This window comes from Triticum urartu, chromosome 3 (genome assembly GCF_003073215.2).
Source record: "Triticum urartu cultivar G1812 chromosome 3, Tu2.1, whole genome shotgun sequence".
Lineage (NCBI taxonomy): Eukaryota > Viridiplantae > Streptophyta > Magnoliopsida > Poales > Poaceae > Triticum > Triticum urartu.
The window spans coordinates 27,044,753-27,055,147 of record NC_053024.1 but is presented as its reverse complement, the minus strand read 5'-3'; positions in this window follow the sequence as shown (position 1 = coordinate 27,055,147).

Here is a 10,395-nt window from a genome sequence, read left to right as displayed (position 1 = left end):
ATGGTGGTGGGCCAGGAGCGAGGCCCATTGGTCCCGGTTCGTCACACCAACCGGGACCAAAAGGTCCAGACGAACCGGGACCAATGGCCCGCGTGGCCCGGCCGGCCCCCTGGGCTAACGAACCGGGACCAATGCCCGCATTGGTCCCGGTTCTACACTGAACCGGGACTAATGGGCTGAGCCGGCCTGGACCATAGCCCTGTTTTCTACTAGTGTATATCGAACATTCTCACATTTTATTTGAATTTGTGGTAATGTGTGGTGTTTGCAACTCACATCTAAATACTTGTAGGCGTAGGGGGCGGGGCACCATACATAATGTGATAAACACATTATACATATGAGACATGGTTTAGATTATGAAGATCTAGCTAGAGCTAGAAATGTAATGTGATTTGAAATCAAAATAAGGTGGATTCAAAAAATCTAGTTCGAGTTCATATAGTACACATAGTTCATATGTAACTCGAGACTAATCATGTGGTGTGCTGTGAAGATAATACACAAACGATGGTTTAACTTGACAATAATGATGATTGTAGATCTTATTAAAACAGAGAAACGAATTCAAATGCTTTGACTTCACAACAGTCATTACTGTAGATCTTATTCAAATAGAGAGACGAATTCAAATTTAGTTCATATTGAAGCGGTAGTATATACGTTTGGAATGCACTAAAACGTTCATTTGAGTAGTAGGTTGCATGCATTATACACGTAGCGAAATATTTTAATTTAACATAACATGAATTCAAAGTTTTGAATGACATTTGTAGGGTGCATTGATTTGGTACAATACACGTTAGGCTTGTCCGGAAATTTCAACCCGCGCCTTATTAGCCCGAAATATTTAAGATATATCTTTGTCTCGTTGTGCTCCGACAACTCCCTCCATATCAACCCGCGCCTTGCTATTCCGAAATTACAACGAGTGTGAAAACTCCCACCTCCTGTGAAATCCCGACACACGAAATGCCCGTGGTACCCCTGAACCGAAAGAACCGCCTCAAATCGGTGGGGGTACTTTCGTAACTTACCCCACATTTCGGACAAGCGCGTCTCTAAGCCATGGTTCCCCACTACCATCCCATCCGCCCACCCATTCGTACACCGAGGCCGCGAAAACCCGCGAGGAAACCCCACACCCTGCTCCGTCCGCCACCCAGCCAGAGCCTCTTCCCTGACGACGTCGTCCACAACAACAACTCGACGTCCCTCATCCACCGTACCGGATGAGGATCCATCGTCGATCTCATCGTCCCGCCGGTTCAGCCACCCCGTCCTCCACCTCCAAGGAGCTGCCCCGACGTTCCCCTCGTCTTTCGCGCCACCTCCATTCCCACACCACCGTCTTCACCTGCACCACCAGAAGAGCATCATCATCACCGTTTCCTCAGATGAAGTTGCGGCCTAATCGGCGCCACCAAAGAGGTTGTACACTAATCGTCGCATTTTCTTCTTGATTCGATCTCACGGTGCTGCCGGCACTCGGTCCCGAGCCGACATGGCGCGGCTCCATCCACGGCGGCATCGCCGGCCACTTCCTCCACGGCGTCGCTCCCTCGGCGGCGATGTCTACATCAGTAGGACCTGCTGCTGCTTTAGCTCTCGCTCGCGCTGCTGCTCTGCTCTTGCTCTCGGTCCCCTGCCTGGTCTACTCTTGCTATTGCTCTTGCTCACGCTGCTGCTCTCGCTCTTGCTCTTGCTTGCGATGCTGCTCCGATTTAGCTACACTTCACTCCGATGCCGCGTGGTAAACATGTGATGTGTCTGCTTGTTTCTCTTTTAGAATGCGGACAAAATATTGGAGAACAGTACCGCGTTATCCAATGGTAAAGGAAGTAATGCAGATAAGGTTCAAGATAATGAGACATCCCTGTTGGTCTCCAAGAAAGCTGATAAAAACTATCTTGACGACGGTGAGGGAACCCAAAAGTCCTGTCTTGATGTAGTGTTCGAGTTACTGGCCACTACTGCTGGCACAAGCTCTTCGAACTCGCTGCTTGAATCAGTTCGTCTTCTTGAGTCTCAACTTCAAGTTCAAAGACATCGATCAGATGTGCTGCGACAGGAAGCTGAAGGACTGAGGAAGTCCCTGCAGAATTCAGATGCATATTTTCTGGTGCAACAGCATGTGCTAGAGGATTTAAGCGCCAAACAAGAGAAATTTAATAAGCTTGCTAAGTATCTTGCCAGCATTATGGGTACCCAGGATATTGTTTCTTGAGATCTTCTGAAGTGGTTTCAGTTCTGGATTTGTTTTGCTGCGCGGCGTTTATTTGCGTTGGTTGCCAACTTTGACAACCAGTGTATATGATATGCTGCTTTGTTCCCTATATTTGCACTGGTGGCGAACTTTGATGCCCAGTGGATGTATTATGTGTAATAGCCATGATAGCCTAGCGTTAGTTGCTTGCTTATTTATTTCCTTGTTGTCTTGTTTATTTGTTTGCTTGTAGTCATTGCAGTTCTTTTTCCGCGGTTAGCTAGTGGCTGCAATACCCTATTTTTTAAAACTAGGCCACAATAACCATGGGCTAATATTTACTGTAGTGACACTGAGCCTCCTACTGGCCATAGAAACAGTGGGCCTTCTACGGGCCGTAGAAACAATGGGCCTTCTACGGGCCGTATTATCAATGGGCCTTATACGGGCCGTATAATCAATTGGCCAAACATGGGCCAAACAGACCGCATTATGGCCGTAAATGGGCTAGAGTTGGAATCGTCCATTCACGGGCCGACCATAACGGGCCATCGTTAATAGGACGTATTTGATGACGCTATGAAATTAGCCCCAACGTATTAACGGGCCACAAATGGGCCGACTGTAACCACGGGCTGAATTTGGCCCACAAGCAGAAAATGACAGTAACGGGCCGTAAGTAAACGAATGCTGGAAATGAGCCCAAGAATAAATGGGCTCTGAGAAGGCCGAAAGATAACATGGGCTGGAAACGGCCCAACGGAATAATAGGCCGTTAATGGGTATAAAGTGATACACTGTTCATTACGGGCCAGTTTCACCACAGGCCGTTAATGGGTGTAAAGTGATACACTGTTCATTACAGGCCAGTTTCACCATGGGCCGTTAGTAGGCCAAGAGTTACATAGGGCCTCATATGGGCCGAAAAACGTCATGGGCCATACATGGGCTAGAAGTGAAAACGGGCTGGAATCATATTGGATGGCCCAGATGACGCTACTGGGCCTAATACGAATAGGGCGTAACGGGCCTTGGGTTAGCGGGCTGTAAATGGGCTATATTCGAACATGCCGTTAACAGGCTTTCCATGGGCCGGCCCGCCAGCTTTTGACCAAGTCAAACAGGCTGGCCTTTTCACAGGAATGGACCTCTGTTGGGCCGTGCCACGGGTCGACGTATCATAGGCGCCTTCCGTCCAATGAGTGGTTGACATCTGTCCCAACGATGAGCCAACACGTGTTTCCTCCAGCCAATGATGATTTTACACGTGGAAAATCCCCATTGGTCGGGGCTGTTAACGGGTTATTGGATCCAAAACCCGACCCGATAGCTTAACGGTGTTCCGTTACGGTGGATGCCACGTGTCGATCACCCATGACGAAAGCACTTCTGTGACGCGCGATTTATCGTCATGGAAGTGGACACTTCCGTGATGATAATTTTGGTAATGTCATGGAACACTTCTACGACAACACAGGTATGACTATCTTGATTCTGTCATAAATTTGTCATGGATGTACATGCATGACAGAAAACGCGACCTACTGTGACAAACACGTATCATCACGGAAGTGTATTTTTTTGTAGTGAGTTATTTTTCCAAGATTTGGAGTCCCTAGATATTTAATGACTGATGGTGGTTCACATTTTATTCATGGTTGATACGTCTCCAACGTATCTATAATTTTTGATTGCTCCATCCTATATTATCTACTGTTTTGGACTATATTGGGCTTTATTTTCCACTTTTATATTATTTTTGGGACTAACCTATTAACCGGAGGCCCAGCCCAGAATTGTTGTTTTTTGCTTATTTCAGTGTTTCGAAGAAACGGAATATCAAACGGAGTCCAAACGGAATAAAATCTTCGGGAACGTGATTTTCTCACCGAACGTGATCCAGGAGACTTGGACCCTGCTCCAAGGAACAAAAGAGGTGGTCACGAGGGTGGGGCAAGCGCCCCCATAGGGTGCGTCCCCTGCCTCGTGGGCCCCTCGTTGCTCCTCCAGCGTACTTCTTCCTCCTATATATACACACGTACCCCCAAACGATCAGAAGGGGAGTCAAAAACATAATTCCACCGCCCCAACTTTCTATATCCACGAGATCCCATCTTGGGGCCTGTTCTGGAGCTCCACCGGAAGAGGGATGTGATTTCAGTTTTCTCATTAATGGGGTGCCCAAATATAGTTTTCATCCTTTCATAGGTATCTATGGGGTCCCCTTCAAGAAAACCCCCCTCGCAAATAGAATCTAAAACTTGTTTGAATGAAGCGGGCAGCCCAACATAAAAGCTTTTTAAGTAAACCTCAATTTGATATTGGGGTACATAGCTAGCCCGAATCCTTAACAACCTATCCCAAGAATCTTTCAAAGATTCATCAAGTAAATAACGGAAAATTCCAGAATCATCTTCATCAAAATTACTAAGGTTCTCATTGATAACTCCGGCAAGTTGTTCTATAGCATTCCGACTTATAAGTTTAGATAAGATAGCAGGATTGTCTAAAGCACTAGAACTTGGGAGAAAACCCCCAACTCTTTTTGGTTCTGACATGGCGAGGGAAAAAGGAAACAGAGAGGGAGGATAGAGAGAGAGGGCAAATAAAACGGCAAGGGTGAATTGGGGGGAGAGGAAAACAAGAGGCAAATGGCAAATAATGTAATGCGAGAGATAGGGATTGTGATGGGTACTTGGTATATTGACTTTTTGCGTAGACTCCCAGGCAACGATGCCACAAATCCTTATTGCTACCTCTTGAGCTTGCGTTGGATTTCCCCAAAGAGGAAAGGATGATGCAGCAGAGTAGCGTAAGTATTTCCCTCAGTTTTTGAGAACCAAGGTATCAATCCAGTAGGAGGCCATGCTCAAGTCCCTCGTACCTGCACAAAACGATAGCTACTCGCAACCAACGCGATTAGGGGTTGTCAATCCCTTCACGGTCACTTATGTGAGTGAGATCTAATAGATATAATATTTTTCGTATTTTTGGTATAGAGATGCAAAGTGAAAAGTAAAAGGCAAAGTAAAAAAGCAAAGCAAGATTAAAGTGATGGAGATTGATATGAAGAGAATAGACCCGGGGGCCATAGGTTTCACTAGTGGCTTCTCTCAAGAGCATAAGTATTCTACGGTGGGTGAACAAATTACTGTTGAGCAATTGACAAAATTGGGCATAGTTATGAAAATATCTAGGCATGATCATGTATATAAGCATCACGTCCGTGAAAAGTAGACCGAAATGATTTTGCATCTACTACTATTACTCCACTCATCGACCGCTATCCAGCATGCATATGGAGTATTAAGTTAAAAACAGAGTAACACTTTAAGCAAGATGACATGATGTAGAGAGATAAATTCATGCAATATGAAATAAACCCCATCTTGTTATCCTCGATGGCAACGATGCAATACGTGCCTTGCTGCCCCTTCTGTCACTTGGAAAGGACACCGCAAGATCGAACCAAAAGCTAAGCACTTCTCCCATGGCAAGAACTACCAATCTAGTTGGCCAAACCAAACGGATAATTCAAAGAGACTTGCAAAGATAACCAATTATACATAAAATAATTCAGAGAAGATTCAAATATTATTCATATATAGACTTGATCATAAACCCACAATTCATCGATCTCAACAAACACACCACAAAAAAAGAAGATTACATCGAATAGATCTCCACAAGAGAGGGGGAGAACTTTGTATTGAGATCCAAAAAGAGAGAAAAAGCCATCTAGCTACTAACTATGGACCCGAAGGTCTGAGGTAAACTACTCACACTTCATCGGAGGGGCTATGATGATGTACATGCCCTCCGTGATGACGGCTGAGGGAGTCCTGGATTAGGGGGTGTTCGGATAGCCGGACTATACCTTCATCCGGACTCCAGGACTATGAAGATACAAGATTGAAGACTTCGTCCCGTGTCCGGAAGGGACTTTCCTTGGCGTGGAAGGCAAGCTTGGCGATACGGATATGTAGATCTCCTACCACTGTAACCGACTCTATGTAACCCTAACCCTATCCGGTGTCTATATAAACCGAAGGGTTTTAGTCCGTAGGACAACATACACATCAACAATCATACCATAGGCTAGCTCCTAGGGTTTAGCGTCTTCGATCTCGTGGTAGATCTACTCTTGTACTACCCATATCATCAATATAAATCAAGCAGGACGTAGGGTTTTACCTCCATCGAGAGGGCCCGAACCTGGGTAAAACTTCGTGTCCCTTGCCTCCTGTTACCATTCGGCCTAGACGCACAGTTCGGGACCCCCTACCCGAGATCCGCCGGTTTTGACACCGACATTGGTGCTTTCATTGAGAGTTCCTCTGTGTCGTCGCCGTCAGGCTCGATGGCTCCTACGATCATCGATAGCGATGCAGTCCAGGGTGAGACCTTCCTCCCTGGACAGATCTTCATCTTCGGCGGCTTCGCACTACGGGCCAGTTCTCTTGGCTGTCTAGAGCAGATCGAAAGCTACGCCCCTGGCCGTTAGGTCAGATTTGGAAGTTTGAACTACACGGCAGACATCTGCGGGGACTTGATCTTCGACGGATTCGAGCCACTGCCGAGCGCGCCGCACTGCCATGACGAGCATGATCTAGCTCTGCCACCGAACAGTGCCCTGGAGGCCGCACCCGCATCGGCTCCAACCCTTAATTCGGAGCCAACTGCGCCGATCGAGGATGGGCGGTTGGACGCCACCCCAGGGGCTGCGACCCCAACGGTGATTGAGCCGAACACTAGCCCCGTACTCTGCGAGACTCGTGACTCCAAGGAGCCGGACTCCGAACCCTCCACGTCCCTGCCAATCCACTCCGATTGGGCGCCGATTATGGAGTTTACTGCCGCGGACATCTTTCAGCACTCGCCTTTCGGCGATATCCTGAAGTCACTGAAGTCTCTCTCTTTATCAGGAGGGCCCTGGCCGGACTACGGTCCGCAAGGTTGGGGTATGGACGATGAAGAAATTCTAAGCCCACCCACCACCCCACTTTGTAGCCACTGTCGACGACTTAACCGACATCCTCGACTTCGACACCGAAGACATCGACGGTATGGACGCCGATGAAGGAGATGATGAAGAACCAGCGCCTACTAGGCCCTGGAAAGCCACCTCGTCATATGACATATACATGGTGGACACCCCAAAAGAGGGAGATGGCGATGGAACAACGGAGGAGGACCCCTCGAAGAAACAGCCTAAGCGCCGGCGTCAGCGGCGCCGCTCAAAATCCCGCCAAAACAAATACGGCGATCCCAGCACAGGAGATAATAATACTCCGGAAAGTGCCGAAGAAAACCCCCTCCAGCAAGACTTAGCACAGGAGGATGGAGAAACCAACCTTCATGAGAGAGCGGCAGACAAAGAGGTCGAGGACAATAATTATATGCCTCCCTCCGAAGACCAGGAAAGCCTCGACGACGACGAATTCGTCGTGCCAGAGGATCCCGTCGAGCAAGAGCATTTTCAACGCAGGCTTATGGCCACGGCAAGAAGCCTCAAGAAAAAACAGCAACAGCTTAGAGCTGATCAAGATTTGCTGGTCGACAGATTGACTGAAGTCCTTGCGGCCGAAGAGCATAAACTCGAACGCCCCTCCAAGAGCTACCCAAAGCGCAGGATGCTACCCCGATTAGAGGAGGAAGCACTTGATGCGGCCGACCGGCACCTCGTGGCCGCGACAGAGAGGCCTCCCGGCCCTCCACTCAAGCCGCACCCCGTATCAAGGCACGAGAATATGCGCCGGACTTATGAGACATGTTGGAGGACAAGGCAAGGCAAACACGCTCGATCTACGGATCGCGTGGGCGCCCCACGGCTCGAGACGGTAACTGACGGTGTCCTGGACTAGGGGGTACTCACCACGTCGTCTCCCGATCTATTAGATTGGGCCGAGGCCCCCCATGGCCGTATACTCATGGGCCAGTTCGGACAGCTACCGCATACAAGGAAGATTCCACAAAGACTTGGCGATCAAGACAAGGACTTCTCCCCACCAGCGTATTCGGCTAGGACTCTTGTTAACACTAGGCCTCTGGTGCATTATATAAACCAGGGCCAGGCTAGTCGATACAACATACAGAACAACAATCATACCATAGGCTAGCTTCTAGGGTTTAGCCTCTCCGATCTCGTGGTAGATCTATTCTTGTACTACCCATATCATCAATATTACTCAAGCAGGACGTAGGGTTTTACCTCCATCGAGAGGGCCTGAACCTGGGTAAAACTTCGTGTCTCTTGCCTCCTGTTACCATCCGGCCTAGACGCACAGTTCAGGACCCCCTACCCGAGATCCGCCGGTTTTGACACGGACATTGGTGCTTTCATTGAGAGTTCCGCTGTATGATCGACAAAAGGATCGATGGCTCGCCTGCAGATCAACTACGACTTCGGCGTCTTCGTCACCAGTTCGACTGGTCACCTTGGTTCGACCAAGAATTGCGCCCCGTGTTCGGATCACCATATTCGGACGAGGGCCTTCATCAAACATCAACTCCGATCTCTATCAAGATCACGGAGGAATCATCTATGAAGCTCGGGGGCTCAACGTCAACATTGCCCTCAAGCAACTGTGCTGTTTTTTTTTGACAGCAAACTCGTATCTGCCGCCACCACCTCCTCGAGTATCGCTTTGACGATCGCTTTGGTGGAATTGTGCGGAATTGAGTCTATAACAACCCTGGAAAATTTCGTCGAGTTCCGATGGAGGAATCTCTGGCAATCCACGATATACCAGAGCCCTGTCAAATCTGGATGGGAATTTGGATGAGTTTAGGGCGTGGTGTCCAGCTTCTAGCTCGGACGTCCTTTGGAAGATCCAACCGTTGATCAGCTGCAGAATTCCTATATCTACCACCTCTCAAAATTTCAGCTCGATCCGACCGTCCAAACTCCGGGAATCTTCCGATTAGTGCATCATTTTTCGGATCTGTTTTCTGCGCGAAAACGAATCCGACCCAAGTTCATCTTTTTTATGAACGGGATTTCGGACATCCCTTTTGCAGGGGCGTGGCTACAATGAAGCCCACTCCCCGCCCCTTACCAAGGGCAGGCATGGCTACAGCACGCCGTACTAGGGAAGTTCTCCCTGCGGCGTGGCACTGTTACCCGGCCGGCCCTGACATCAGCACCACTGTACCGGGTCCTGCGCCCACGACGGCTTGTCTGTACGGCCTGGAGGCAGCGGGGCCCACCAGACAGCAAGACCTCGGGAGACGGCGGGAGAACCGCCAGTCGGACCCGTCGGGAGTCGGCCCGGGGGAGTCGGCCGAGCCCTCCCCCGGGGCCCACGTGTCATTAATCAAGAAGAGATGGGAAGTGGCCACAGTGATCGCCCGCCAGGCGGCGGGGCTGTTGCCACGACCCCATGACCAAGCTTGCGTCATCAGGAGCACGGCTACAGTAATCAGCAGCTGGCAAGACCCGCCTGCGGCGGACGCGGCCTGTCGGCTCCGTACCAGACCAGTAAGCGGGGCCCACCAGTCGGCGGGCCCCAGCAGTCGACGGAAAAGACGAAGGTCGGAGGCACTGACGGTTGGGCCCGCGCCCAGTCAAATTACAATTGTACCCCTGGGGGTAAGCCTATATAAGCCCCCCAGGGCACCCATGCAAAGGGTTGGATGCCAGTAGTTCTATACCATACCTGATAGGAGGAGAGAGCTAGCCTTGCCCTCTCCTACCACCAGACATAGCTCAAGGAGCAACCATATAAAGTCTTGACCATAGTGATCATGCGGAGACTCCGCAGAGCAGCAGTAGGGGTATTATCTCCCCTGAGAGCCCCGAAGCTGGGTAAGATTCATCGGCGTGCATGTCTTCGCCTCACCCCGTTTCCAGGCACCGGCGACGTTCTACTCGCCCCCACCATGATGTCGCACCAAACCCCCAACATTTGGCGCCCATCGTGGTGCCTGGTGCACCGCCGTCCGGAGATCTGTTCTGGACGGGAGCCCTTTTCCTCCCTGGCGAGCGCAGCCAGCCAGGCACGCCAGACGAAGTTTGCGTCGACGCGCTGCGTGGCATTGAGATCGCCTGCGTAGCCAGCTCCTTGGCCGAATTTGTCGGCGAGGTCAGCCTCTCCGACAAACCTGCGTCCGACGCAGGCGCAGGCGGCCCCGAAAACCTCCTCGATCAACTCCACGTTTCCGGCGAGCCTGCCATAGACTTGGAGTCT